Here is a 15325-nt window from a genome sequence, read left to right as displayed (position 1 = left end):
AATTTTCCGTAATTGCGCATGAGTGCTCGTGGTTGCTCACTGCTACATGGAGTTTACTGAATCTAAAACTTGTCCAGCCTGTGTTCACATTGCTCCACGATGCGCACATGGAAAAAAATGATCATGTTAACTTTATTGAATTTCTATGACCATCTAAATTATACCCGCACACAATTTTAAAAAAAACATGTATCAATACTTGTTCATTTAGTACTGGTTTTAACTTGGCATTCAACCTTAGTTGCCACACAGTTTATTTGTGTTCCAATAAACTCTCAAAATCACCTCCCCATTCCTTAAAGATTGCCTGTCTACCACAAAAAAAAAAATCTTTTAAAATGTATACGTTCTACAGACTGTACATAAAGTGCATTAGTTGTCTTCTTGTTCCCGATGTGTCTCACATGTTCCCCAATTCTGTCTGTAAGACTTCTGATAGTTTTGCCTATGTAGAGTGATGGACATATCATACAAGATGCTAAATAAACAACCATCCTAGTATTACACTTGACAAGGCCTGGACAGACAAGTGCCATCTCATAATGGGTTACCATAATATATGGACAATAGTTTGATGTACTTACATTATTTACATGCCCCACGTTTACCCATCTGAGACCTGTGTAATGTGATTTGCATTTCCTGGATCCCTTCCATCCAACCCTTTATATTACTTCCCTTACCATAAATCACCTGTGGGGAACCACCCAACTGATCTTTAATTCCAGGGATAAAAACTGTGTTCTATGCATTTTTAAAAATGTTTGCAATAGTAGGGGCGTCATGGTTGTAGGGAATCACCATCCCACCTCTTTTTTTCTTTTTTTAATGACATTGTGTCCTTACATATAATTCCTCCCTATAACACTGTTTTTTGATAATAGGTATGAATTTAGTGTTTCTAGCCTCAATGATCTCCATCCTAATTTTGTTTAACAAATTTGAAAGGTAAGTTCTCTCCCAAAACATACCTATTAAAATGTCCATCTCCCTATTGAATATGTCTTCATATCTTACTATTCTTGTTAAGCGGACCATTTGTACCTTTACTATCCCTCTGTTTTGAAATGTAGGGTGACAGCTGTTAAAGTGTAAAAAAGAATTGTAATACGTTGTCTTTCTATAAATCATAGAACCAAAGCAATGGTCCCTAAATTCCTTGCATAAACAAATGTCCAAATACTTAATTTGATGCCACTGCACCTCGTAAGTGAATCCTAAAAAATGTAGTCCTATTGTTTAAATGCAAAATGAAAGGAGGTATAGTTTTCTCATCACCCTTCCAAAAAACAGCTTGTTGTCAAGGTACCTATAAAAGGTCATGATGCATTTAGTAAACGGGGACGTGAACACAAACTTCTACTCCCACTCAGCCAGTACCAGGTTGGCATATATGGGTTCACACTTGGCTGTCATTGCCAAACCAGAAATCTGGTGAAACAGTTCACCTTTAAATATCAGAAATTATTTACCAGGACTAATTCCTTAAGATCAATAAGCAAATTAATTTTGTTGTTTCCTAATTTTTCTTCCTGTGTTAAACTTTCCCTTAATAACTCAATACCTATATTGTGTGGTATAACAGAAAATAAATGTTCAATGTTTATTGCAATGAACCACAAGTCCTCATCAAATTCAAGCTTCCCCACTATTTCCAACAAATACTAAGAGTCATAAATAATTTGGTCTTTGTTATCTAAAACATGTTTACAAAGAAAGTCAATGAAAGCCGCAATGGGTTCCATTTGTGACCCACAAGTTGCCACTATAGGTCTTATAGGTGGATCAGAAACATTCTTGTGGATCTTAGGAATTACAAACATGGTCGGAATCACCAGCATCCCTGTCCATAAGTACTCAAACTCTATTTGTGTGATAGTATCCTGACACAACACATCAAATAAATAACAATATTTTTTTTGCATAGGCTATATTCAATTGATTTTTTAGATTCACCTCCATATATGGTGTCGTCATTAAGGATGTCAAAAATTTTCAAAACATAATCCATTTGGTTCATAATGACAACCTCCCCACACACCTTTATCAGGTTTCATGGTCCTAATGTTCTTATTTTTTATTAAATCATATGAAACAATCCTTTTGTTACTGAGGTTGTCATTGTAATGATTAGCTTTGATACAGTTCCTAAAACCAAATTCACACAGTTGTTCAAACACCAAAACCATCAGGTATGACAGAGGAATATAAGTACTCCTCCTTTTCAATATTCTGTATGTTGTGGAACAGTACTGTCTCCAAAAGCAATTTGCAGGTTCAGTTGCCTCATGCACATCTTTAAATGAACCGATAATTTACCAATATCCAATTTGAAGGAAGCAGCAAATGTGAAACCCTTCATTAACAAGTAAAATGTTCAGGTAACAGTGAAATGTCACTAAAATTGAAAATGTTGAATCCATAATGTCCAACCTCTATGTCTGTTGAGTGCACTAAATTATTCAGTTGTTCTCCTGTTGTTTCTCCAATACCCACCCTTGTATCTACCCTTTCTCGGTGGTCTCCCTGTGTACTGTGCTATGTTCCAAGAATCTAAATTCTACTCCCTGTGTCTGGCCAACCTCTCTGACCATCTCAGTGGTGGATAGTGCAAAAAATCCTTCATTGTTATGGGCATTTTCCTCACTATTGTTCACAATCCCTTCATCAAATACTTCTGGTATAAGACCTCCACCCCTGCAGTATAAACAATATCCCATACTGTTTTTGAATAATTTGATGTGGGAAAAGTTCATTTCTCTAAATATTTCTTAGTGTCTCTCACCAGGTTGTTAGATTTTCTTTCTTTGTTACGTTTTACCAAAATCTCAGTGTCGTCAAATATTTGCTATAACTAAACTGGTGCAAACTAAAAGCTAAGTCACTGACATTACTGTCATTTAAAGCTTTAATTTCTTGATCCAGTTTAAGCGACTTATGGTCATTTTCATGAATGATTCTCATAAGTTCCATGCCTATTTTGTTGAATAAATCCAACAACTCACAGTGCATAATAGTACCCACTTCTGCCCCTATTGGGTACTTCCAAATCCTCAGACCTCTAGGGGTCTGGTTTAATGCAATGCGTTTGTGAAAAAATAAATTGTCCATTTGCAGTGTTCTGTCCCTCCTCAATAGATTTTTGAACATTCAAAGTTGTACATCCAAAGTACCTCAATCACTAGACTCCACACTGGGTGTCATCAGCTCAAAGGTGGGTGTGTGCAGCCATATAGAGTTATCAATAACCTCCCAGTCTCTGCACTATACACTGGAATGTCTTACCCTTCACATGAATGGCCATCTTCCATGTCCATGTTCAAAGCTGCCGGTATATAACTTCCAAATTCACATTGTGTGGAAGTTGTTGGACTCCCATTCTTGCTAAAATGGTTGTTGTCAGTGACATAAGTAGATAACTGCTGCAACAAAACTGTTAATTTTCCCAGTAGTAAAGCCATCCAGCTGTGACCACAAGTCAAATATGAAGCCATTAAAGTAGTAACAATCATTGTCAACCAAAAGCCACACAAACTAAGAACATAAAAAATGGCTAGATAACCAAAACCAACAGCTGCAACAGAATAGCTTAACACACTTTAATAATCCAGCTTAATGTTTTCACGCTGTCACCAAAAGGCTTCATCAGAGTTAAATAAAAGCATTTAAAATTAATTTAAATAACTTCTCCCAATAAAAATGTCACAGCAACAACCAGTGAAAAATTAATCCTTGTTACCCCTTTGTGATATTGCCTTTTACAATCTAAAACTTGTGTTCAACTGTACATTTCAATAATAGCTTGTCAACAAAACAAAAAAAAAATTGTAAAAATACATAATAAAAAATATATCAACTGTATTTCTATCTACATATACATGTAACAAAGATATTAAATACATTGTAAAATTCCCATCAAGAAGTGTAAAAATCACTTGAAACAAAATAACATCTAAATTATACCTGCATGCAATTAAAAAAAAACATTTATTAATACTTGTTCATTTAGTCCTGGTTTTGACATGGCATTCAAACTTAATTGCCACACAGTTTCTTTGTGTTCCAATAAACTCTCAAAATCACTTCCCCTTTCCCTAAAGATTGTCCTGTCTACCACAAAAAATAAAAATCTTTTAAAACTTGTACATTCTACAGAATGCACATAAAGTGCATTAGTTATGTTCTTGTTCTTGATGTGTCTCACGTGTTCCCCAATTTTGTCTCTAAGACTTCTGATAGTTTTGCCTATGCAGAATGACTGACATGTCATACAAGATGGTAAATAAACAACCATCCTAGTATTACACTTAACAAGGCCTGGACAGGCAATCGTCCTCTCATAATGGGTTACCATAACATATGTACCATCATTGATGTACTTACAGTATTTACATGCCCCACATTTACCCATCTGAGACCTGTGTAATGTGATTTGCATTTCCTAGATCCCTTCCATCCAACCCTTGATATTACATCCCTTACCGTAAACAACCCCTGGGGAACCACAAAACCAATCATTAATTCCAGGAGTAAAAACTGCATTCCATACATTTTTAAAAATGTTTGCAATGGTTGGGGCATCGTGGTTGTAGGGAATCAGCATTGCACCTGTTTTTTTTCTTTTTTTAATGACAATATAGGTGTCTTTACACGTAATCCGTCCATCGCACACACACACACACACACACACACACACACACACACACACACACACACACATATCGACCACCACATTGCTACTGTGGTCAGAAAGTCCTATGTGGCACATCTCATTACCAAAGGTTTTGCATCCAGGAAGAAAGAGGTCATCATCGCTTTCTACTCTTCCCTCATTAGATCAATCATTGAGTATAATGCCCCATTTGTCATGTTCCTCACTAGACTCCTGCAACAACTGGAGAGGCCACAGAAGTACTTCATGAAGAGGATCCTAGGCATTAAACACATTTCCTACACGGACAGACTCAAAAAACTCCAGATATTCTGTCTCATATCACCTACTTAGAGGGGATCTCTGCTTGACTTACAAAGCCATGTCTGACCCAGTTCTGTTAGAAATGTTACATCTAAAGAAATCCCAGTCCCTCCGCACCACATACTCAAGAGACCTCAACCTCATTACCACAATCAATAGAACATGCTGGAGGGACAGGTTCCTCACCAAGAGACTGCCCATGCTCTGGAATAGACTTTGCATACATGTTAAGCAGAGCACCTCGCTGTCCCTCTTCAAGAGGAATCTTGATGAGTGGATGGGTAATAGAAAGCTTACCCCTGGGATCAGTCCAGTGGGTCTACTTGATAGAGGCACTGGGAAGTAACATTGGGCGGCACAATGCCAGGGCATTTCTATGGGTTAGGCTTGTAAAGGCTCCAGGGCCATTAGCCTAATACACACCTATGAACCTATGAACATATATATATATAGATATACAGACACACACACACACACACACACACACACACACACACACACACACACACACACACACACACACACACACACACACACACAAACACACACACAGACATACACACACACACACACACACACACACACACACACACACACACACACACACACACACACACACACACACACACACACACACAGGTTAAATCATGTTTAGTTCTCTAACTGGTTGGTGCTTAGTACAAGGTAAATTATATTTGATGAATTTCTTAATAAAAAAAAAAGTGCTGGTTGCTACTACTATAAACCTAAGCTCAGTATTATGGGATTTACCAGCTAGTTGCTGGAAATAAATGGGTATTATTGGATGGAAACATTTGACTAAATGTTGGGTCAGTACACCAAGTTTTAGGTAACCTTTCTGGAAATAATTTTTTCAGGAGCATGTGGCAGAAATAGTTATGATGAAGACTGCATAATAATCCTTAATCCCACAAAACCAAAAGCACATGCCTTGAAACAGATGACCATGTGGACCGATTGTGATTTATTTATTTACTTGTGTACTAACACATTTCTAAAACTTACTATAGAAAACCGTAGCTGGATGTTGGTAACCCTGTAGCCAGGTAGTGGAATATTGGAACCATTTTAAATTTATTGGTGTTAATATTTTTAGAAGAAGAAGGGAGAAGATAATGGGGCAGTGCCCAGAACTTGTTCAAAGAAGCTGAAATATTTCAGATGAGGGTGAAGCTTTAAACTTATCAGTTAGAGTCAATTTATCTTTTGTTTGTTACTGTAAAGTGTTTTGGAGGAGTAGAGAACAGATTTAATGCATGATCCTGTATAAAGAAGGTGGGAATATTTCTAAAAAGGCAAACCATTTTATTTTAGCTGCTAAATTCAAGCTATGGTCTTGGCTCATGACTGCAAAGGTTTTTGTAAGAGTAGTAAAATTGGTTTGTTATCTTGTTAGCTTGGTGTTAAACAATGTGTATTCTTCATGTTTCAGTGCTGCAGTCCTAATCATTGCGTTATCCATGCTGTGGTAGCCCTCAGTTGGTCCGAATACCAGAGTCAAGGTTTTGTGCATTGGCTGCTGTCACTTGCTGGCTGATGTCAGGTCATCCAAGCTATAAAGGAGAGCAGGTGATGCTATTACCTCAGTCTTTCTTGCCATGGAGCCCGAGGCAGAAACAATTTGCAACAGTGCTGGTCGGCTGTTTCCAGATTTCAAACTTCAGCTGAAAACGTCTAAAGCTAAGTACCCCATTGGGGATCCTTCCTTTTTCTTGCACTAACCAATGTCTGAAAAAGTCAATAACTATCTCACCTGTGGAAAGCAAATACCACACTGAGACTTCTATTCTTAATGAGTCACTTGCTTAGGCCCAGATCACGATGTACCCCACTGTCAGTTCTGTGCCCTCTTTAACGCTAGAACTATTATTGTAGAGAACTGTTTGTAGCCACATATTTTTGTCTTCCATCTCCGATTACTGATATGGTGTCCATCAGTCAGACTGCAGATCTTCTGAAAAAATGTAAAGATAAGGATAGAGACAGACCACATAAGGTCAACCTTCTGACATCACCACCACTAAAAGGGTCATCAGTTCTTCGAAATTCAGTGAGGTGCTTTTGCAGCCCCTGATGCCTGACTCGATTACATCACAGGCCTGTACTGAGACCCTTTCAGAGCCTGCATGCCACAGAAAACTGCATCGTCTAATGAGCCTTCAACTGTCTCTGCCTCGGTTGGATCCAGAGCTGCTACGCAGGCACCAGCTTCCAAGGATACTGCTCGCACTTTGGAATTCACTTCAAGGCCTTCACCCTCTCTTCCGACTAACATACCAACAGCACCGAGGGATACTCTTCAGGCCAGACTTAGAGCTACTCCAAAGAAAACAGCAATAAGTCTCCATTCTACTACTCCTCCCCTCCTTAAACTAGAATGCTTAAAATGGTGGAGGATCTCATCACTTTCATCCGGGGTAATCAGGCCACACCAGCCAAAAGGAGAGGGGAACCTTCCCCAGACATCCGATTGGATTTAGACTCAGAGGGATATGACTCCTCTGTTTTTGAAGAAGAAAATCCTCTTACTGCCTATGAAGACTCACATGCAGAAGAATCTATTCCTTCTGCATCACCTCAGGAGGACTTTTCCTTTGGGGAATCCCACCACACCCTCAGGGAACACTTCCAATGGGAATCAACGGATTTCCCTCAACCCAAGAAAAGACTAAGAGAGTTTCTGGACCTATCCCAGCACAGGCCTCTGGCCATCCCACCCATGTTGGAGGTGGTAGATGATGTTTACCAAGAATCCAGCCTTACCCCTGACACCCTTCCACCTGCCCCCAGAAAACCTGACAGATACTACAGGGTACCAGACTCTCATAAATTCCTCTACAGAAATCCTATAGCAGATCCAGAGGTGATTACTCAGGGACCTAAGAGAGTTAAGGCTACCTCTGCAAAGAATCCTACTCCCTTAGACAAAGAATCCAGGGCCCTGGACAGATGGGGTAAAAAAAGTATATGCCTCTGCAACTTTAACTATAAGGGCTCTCAACTACAGTTCCATATGTTAAAATATCAACAGCACACTCTTAAACTTTTAAAACAGAAAAGTTATGCTTTTCCAGATTTTGCCAACAATAAAGAGATAGCAGAATTACTGCACGCTTCATCTCAGGTGGCAAAGCATTCCTTGCACTGTGGATTTGACGCCCTTTAAGCTTCTAGTAGGGCAGCAGTGACAGGATATGTTATCAGAAGACATGCATGGCTGAAGGAACAACTTCTCCTTGATCATGTCAAGGCTAAAATCATGGATGCACCTCTTGACAAAGATCGCTTGTTCGGACAGAAAACTGAAAAGGTACTTAAAAAGATGGAAGACAAAGCAAAACTGATGCAGACTGTTAAAGATTTTCTTCTAGTACAACCTCCTAGGTTCAGCAGACATTTCCCCTCTAAACACTGGTCCTTTCCTGCACCAAACAGGCAGGCACAAGGCAAAACCCGTAGGGACAGACCCACCAGGACTAAAACTTAAGGCCAGCAATGAACAAAACAGTGTCCCCCCCTCAAACACTAGAGCAGGGAGTTCAAAAGCAACCCTGTATGGAAAAACTCTCAGTGATTACCTTTCCCATCTCTGCCTGCCTCAACCACACCAAAAGCTAGGAGGAAGGCTATTTCTATGCAGAGAAAATTGGACTTTACAACAAACAATCAATGGGTCTTAAAAATCATTGCTCAGGGGTACAAATTCAATTTCCAAGAACTACCACCTCCAAAAGAGTACCCAGACCTACCTTCAAACCAGTGGGCAGACATACTAAAACAAGTGCAAAACCTAATATACCTGGGGACAGTAGAACCTGTATCTTCAAAACAAGTTGCAAAAGGTTTCTATTCCAGACTATTCCTTGTTCCCAGGAAAGAGGGGACTTGGCGTCCCATCCTGGACCTATCCTTTCTCAATGTCATCCTGGTAATCCCAAAATTCAAAATGCTTACATTACAACAGCTTCTACCAATGCTGCCAAACAAAGCTTGGGTGGTCACCTTAGACCTAAAGGATGCTTATCTGCACATCCCAATAAGGGAATCATGCAGAAAATTCCTGCACTTCAGAGCAGGATCACTACACTTTCAATTCTCTGCTTTGCCCTTTGGCTTATCTACTACTCCCAGAGAATTCACCAAATGTCTAGCTCCTGCTATTGCCTTTTGTAGGCAAAACAATGTACATATTTACCCTTACCTGGATGACTATCTTATCCAGGTAGACTGCAAGGAACTGCTCCTGCACCAACTCTCATTTGTAAAAACCCTACTCACCTCTCTGGGGTTCACTATCAATGAAAGTAAATAAAAACAGACACCTACCAGGAAAATCATATTTCTGGGAGCCTTACTGGACACAGAACAGCAAATGGCCTTTCTGTCCCCAGAAAAACAAACTTTCCTACCAAAATACTTCACTACTCTGGCCTCTCAAACCCAGATTTCTGCCAAGAAGTTCCTACAAGCTCTAGGGTACATGGCCTCATGCTTCCTCCTGGTACCTCTTGCCAGACTACACATGAGGAAAATTCAGTTATACCTAAAGAACCTATGGTGTCAACACTCACAATCTCTAAACACCTCCCTGCCTGTGATCCCTTGCATAAGATCTGAGTTCCTCTGGTGGGCCCAGGCCTGTGCTCTGAACAAGGGACTTCCATTCACCCTCCATCAGTCAGACCAGATCATAACTACAGATGCTTCGGACATAGCCTGGGGCACTCACCTAGAAGCAGATGCACCCAACGTCTCTGGGATGCACAAATACTACCCTTGCACATCAACCAAAAGGAAATGATAAGCAGTACAAAATGCCGTGGCATCCTTCCAACCTACCTCAAACCTGGGGTTCTTCTCATAAAAACAGAAGGGAGGGACTCAATCTTACCCCCTGTGCAGACTAGCCATGAACCTGTGGCTAGCAGCCTCATCCATGGGACTACATAGCCCAATACCTACCAGGCATCAACAACACCCTGGCAGATCACATAAGCAGAAATCTGCTGGACCCACATGAATGGCAAATCCACAGAGACATTTTTCTGCAAATTACCCACACATGGGGGACCCCCCCCCAGTGGACCTCTTTGCCTGTCATTTAAATCACCAAGTACAGAAATTCTGCACCAGGGAGCACCTTCCCTTTTAATACCCTCTTTGTGTATGCATTCCCACCTCTACCTCTCATTCCAAACGTACTAATCAAGATAAGGGAGGAAAAACCAAAAGCAATACTCATTGCTCCAGATTGGCCCAGACAGCATTGGTACCCACTGCTGTGCAACCTATCTCATCAGCCCCCCTGGCAGCTACCTCTGATGCCTCACCTGCTATCCCAGGGGGAGGGAACAATGCTGCACCCAGACCTTCAGACACTCAAGCTCTCAGCATGGCTTATTCCACCAAAACCAACAAGGAATCTATGCTAAGCAAGCAAGTCCCTAACATCACCACAGAAGCCAGAAGGCCCAGCACCAGAAAATATTACACCGGAAAATGGAAAAGATTCTACTCCTGGAGCCAGTCCAAGGGGGCAGACATACATCTACCCTCCATTCCTCTTATTCTAGATTATCTTGCTGAGCTTCTTAATAAGGGTCTCTCCTTCTCCTCCATAAAGATCCATGGCTCTGCCATCTCGGTACACTGCCATTGTTCTCCCACGCTCTTATCAAACAATTCCTTAGGGGAGTCTCTAATATCAGGCATCCCAGAAGACAGCCCACCCCAGCCTGGGACCTGAACTAAGCTTACTCTGCCTCCCTTTGAGCCTGCAGCATCCTCAGAACTAAAGTACCTCTCTTGGAAGACTGCCTTTCTTCTGGCTATTACTTCAGCCAGGAGAGTGTCAGAGCTTCAAGCCTTAATGGCCATTGAGCCATTTATCATCTTCCATGCAGACAGGGTCTCCCTGAGAACCAATCCCTCCTTCATGCCAAAGGTGGTTTCGGATGTTACCCTCAACCAGGCCATCCACCTGCCTACCTTCTTCCCTAACCCTCAGAACAAGGGGGGAAGGATACTGCATTCTTTGGATGTGCACAGGCAACTCAGATTTTATCTGGATCATACAAAGACATTCAGAAAAACGGACCAGCTCTTGGTCAGCTTTAAAACAGGGGCACAGGGGAAACCAATATCCAAACAGACCATTTCCAAATGGATAGCACACTGCATCCAATTTTGCTACTCCTTGCATGGCAAACCACTCCCTAAGACCATCAGAACCCATTCCACTAGGACAACCTCTACTTGCACAGCATTCCTTAGAGAGGTACCCACCAAAGATATCCTGGAAGCTGCCACATGGACTTCAGTCCACACATTCACCAAACATTACCATCTGAACCTATTATCCAAAGCTAGGGCTGGGTTTGCCTCTGCAATTCTGCAGGGCATGCTCACCCAATCTTAAGTTTCTATTAATCTTCCACCATTCTCCTCAGCTTTGGGAATCTTCCCAATGGTTAGGACTGCAGCAGTGAGAAATGAAGAACATAGTACAGTTGTGTACACTCACCATAAATGTAGATGTTCAAGTGTATTCACTGTTGCATTCTTGTTTTCCCTCCCTCCTTCCCCCTGATATCTGCTTTCCTTAGAGAGACACATATTTCCATTGAGGTTTCTGACCACAGGGCTACTAATATTTATTATAATTGGACTTTTTTAGTTGGTTAAGGCAAGACAAACTGAGGTAATGGCATCGCCTGCTCTCCTTTATAGCTCGGCTGAGCCGACGTCAGCCAGCAAGCGATGGCAGACAATGCACAAAACCTTGACTCTGGTATTCGGACTGACTGAGGGCTACCACAGCATGGATAACCCAATGGTTAGGACTGTTGCAGTAAACACACTTGAACATCTACATTTATGGTGAGTGTACACAACTGTAATTTTCTCATCCCTCCCATCCAGAGCTTGCATTGTATTTGAATTGTTTTGACTGCTGTTTTAGCTACTTTTCTGTATATATATATAAAAAAAAAAAAAAAACACCTTTCCTATAACTAGTGTAGTCCAGATTCAGATTTCCTGTATCCAGGACTGTATGTAAGCTTCTGAGCCCCCACCCCCCAGCTTTCTGTGTTGGAGGGAAGCCTTCTAGCTTATCAGTGGGAGTGGTAAGCACTAGGTAACCTATCTACCACATAAGGAGTGGTTCTGGCCCAGAAATTGTAGTTACTGGCCGTTTGGGCAGTTTTTCCATCTCTCTCAACTTTCTGATTTAAAAACCCACATTTGCACTTGTTTCCCCCCTTTCCTGTAACTAGTTTAGTCCAGATACAGATTCTTACTTTTAGCACTTGAATTTGCTTATTCGTGATCAGCACTTGTTCAGAACTTGTAAGCACTAAAAAACCTACTAATTACTACAGCACTCAACCTTCCTCATTACCTAGAGGAAAACAGTTTTGGTACTTGCTTTCCTCACTTGCTTAGAGAAAAACAGCTCTTGTACTCACTTTCCTCACTTATCTAGAGGAAAATATTTTTTTTATTCAGGCATGTCCAAGGGTCAGCTCCCAGTGTTCTCTCCTGTCTATCTGCTGAATCTGGGCATCTTGGGGCAATGTAGAAATTGCCTCATGTACACAGACAACCCTCTCCTTCAACCACCCAACACTACAACCTGTGAGAGATGCACTTATCTAGCCAAACTGGAGGTTAAGCTCTCTCCAATCAAGACTGAACTTGACAGTCAAGAGGAGAAGGTAAACACTTGCACCACACCACACTCATCACATAGTCTCACTAAATCTACACCACCAAAATCCACACATATAAACACAAAAACATTCGTGAAGGCTCTCAATAATAATCTGCTCAAGCAACAGAGACCTCCAAAGCAGAAATGCAAGCAACCTCCACCCCCCAACACAACCCAAATGACACATAGCCCGCAGACTCAGTGTGCCACTCAACCACAGCCAATAAGGCAAAACAACGTACCCAACGCACTAGTCATAGGCAACTCTATAGTCAGGCACACTGATGTCCCACTCACCAGGCTAAACAAGGAGAAGGTTACTGTCAGCTGCCTGTCAGGTGCCAGGATCCACCACATAATCCACACACTCAGGTCACTCCACAACAAGTACAAATATGACTTTGTCATTGTCCATGTTGGTGTGAATGACCTGAGACGTACCTCCCTGGACTACATGAAAAGAGACATGGAAGAGCTCTCCGATCTTGTAGCCCAGGCAGGTATGACCCTAGCCCTGAGTAGCATTCTGCCATCACCCAGAATGATGTTGCAGTACAAGGCCAAAATGATTGACTTCAACAATTGGCTAAGCTTCTGGTGCCATTCTAAAGGGATCCAGTATCTGTCTGCCTAGGATGACATGGTCGACAGACCATGATGCTTTGCCAGAGATGGCCTGCACCTGTCACCCCTGGGATTCCGGATACTGGCTAAGGTTCTTGCCACCCCTATAGTGCCTTTTTTAGGCAAGGTTCAAATGACAAATTCACCACCATAACAGGAACAGGCAAGCAAAAACTGAGGGTGATGCTACTCAATGCCAGAAGTCTAAATCTCAAAATGCACTCACTCAAGGCACTCCTTAAAATGGAGAACATCGATATCTGTGCAGTGATTGAGACCTGGTTCAAGGCTCCAGAGAGCACCCCTGCACTACCAGGCTATAACTCATACCACACTTTTTGGCCATGTAACCTGGACCGGAACACCAAAGGCGGAGGTGCATCCGTATTCATTAGGGATATCCACACCTCCAGGCTAGTTGCTCAGCATAATGCAGCCGAGGTTATCCAAGTGCAACTAACTCTGGGCAAAACTGCAATCCATATTGTAGCTTGCTACAGATCACCCACCATGCCCCAGGATTCCCACTCCTCTTTTCTTGATGTACTGGAAAATATTAGGGTTCAACCAAACATCCTAATAATGGGCAATTTCAACTACCCCACCATTAACTGGGAAAACTACTCATGTACCAACTCCTTCGCTCAACGCTTTCTGGAATTCATAAACTCCAATGCCCTGGATCAACTTATCCACACCCCCACCATGGGCAACAATATCCTAGATCTAGTCATTACTAATATGAGTGACCGGTGTTCCACACCTGAAGTCAATGCCTCATTGGTCTGATCCAGCCATAAGCTAATTACCCTAGATATCCACATCCTGCCTCCACCCTCCATTAAGGAAACCATGGTAAAACATTTCTCCAAAGCCAACTTCATGCTTCTTAAGACAGAAGTGGTGAACTTCATGACACCCATGCAGATGGACAATACAGTTACGACTACTGAATCCTACACAATTTCACTTTATAAGCACTTACATGAGTGCATGGATCATGCTATCCCAAACAGAACCAAGATGCTATCCTCCAAAAAAAGGAAGCCAATCTGGTGGTCCCCTGCTGTAAACAAACTGTACAACAGAAGGAAGAAACTCTTGCAAAAGAGAGTAAAATCCCATGAGTGGAGGAGCTCCTGGACAGCCTCAGTAAGAAGCTGCGATCCCTGATAAAATCCTCCAAAGCTAGTTACGAAAACAAAATCGCCACTGATTCTAAAGACAACCACAAAGCATTCTATAGCTATGTCAAGAATCTGAATGGCAATACTCAGATCTGCTCTGAGTTACAGCACAATGGCACTAAATATACAGACCCAACTGATATTGCCAACATCCTGGCAGATAGGTTCAGTGCTAACTTTACCCCCCTCTCACCCCCTAAAGTGCCCATCTCTATACTGGAAGAATGCAAAGTTCCTGTAATCACTGCTGCACAGGTAAAAACCACACTCTCTAAAGCCAAGAACACAGCATCCATGGGACCAGACAACATCCCAGGCTGTGTTCTACATGAACTACAGAACAAACTGGCACTCCACCTAAGTACCATGTTCAATCATAGCCTCACCTCAGGCTTTGTACCTGCTGAATGGCACACAGCAACAGTTATCCCACTCCACAAGGGGGGAGCCACCACAGACCCCAGAAACTACCGCCCCATTAGCCTGATGAGCCTGGTCTGCAAGGCCATGGAACGTATCATCATAGAACTTATAAACAAAGACATTGGTAATCTCCAAACTCTGGTTCCCACCCATTTCGGGTTTGTAAAAGGCAGATCATGTCTCCTAAACCTGATAGACTTCTTTGAAGCAGTCACCAAAGCCGTAGACAAGGGTAAGGTGGTTCACACAGCCTATCTAGATCTTGCCAAGGCTTTTGACACCATCCCCCACTCTGGAATTATAGATAAACTCACTAAACTAGGTATAAATCCCTATGTCACAAGATGGGTTGCCAACTGGCTCACTGACAGAACTCACACT

This window comes from Protopterus annectens, chromosome 12.part0 (genome assembly GCF_019279795.1).
Source record: "Protopterus annectens isolate FY-2018-M chromosome 12.part0, PAN1.0, whole genome shotgun sequence".
NCBI classification, from domain to species: domain Eukaryota; kingdom Metazoa; phylum Chordata; order Ceratodontiformes; family Protopteridae; genus Protopterus; species Protopterus annectens.
The sequence above is the reverse complement of the archived record's forward strand: the minus strand, read 5'-3'. Positions refer to the sequence as shown.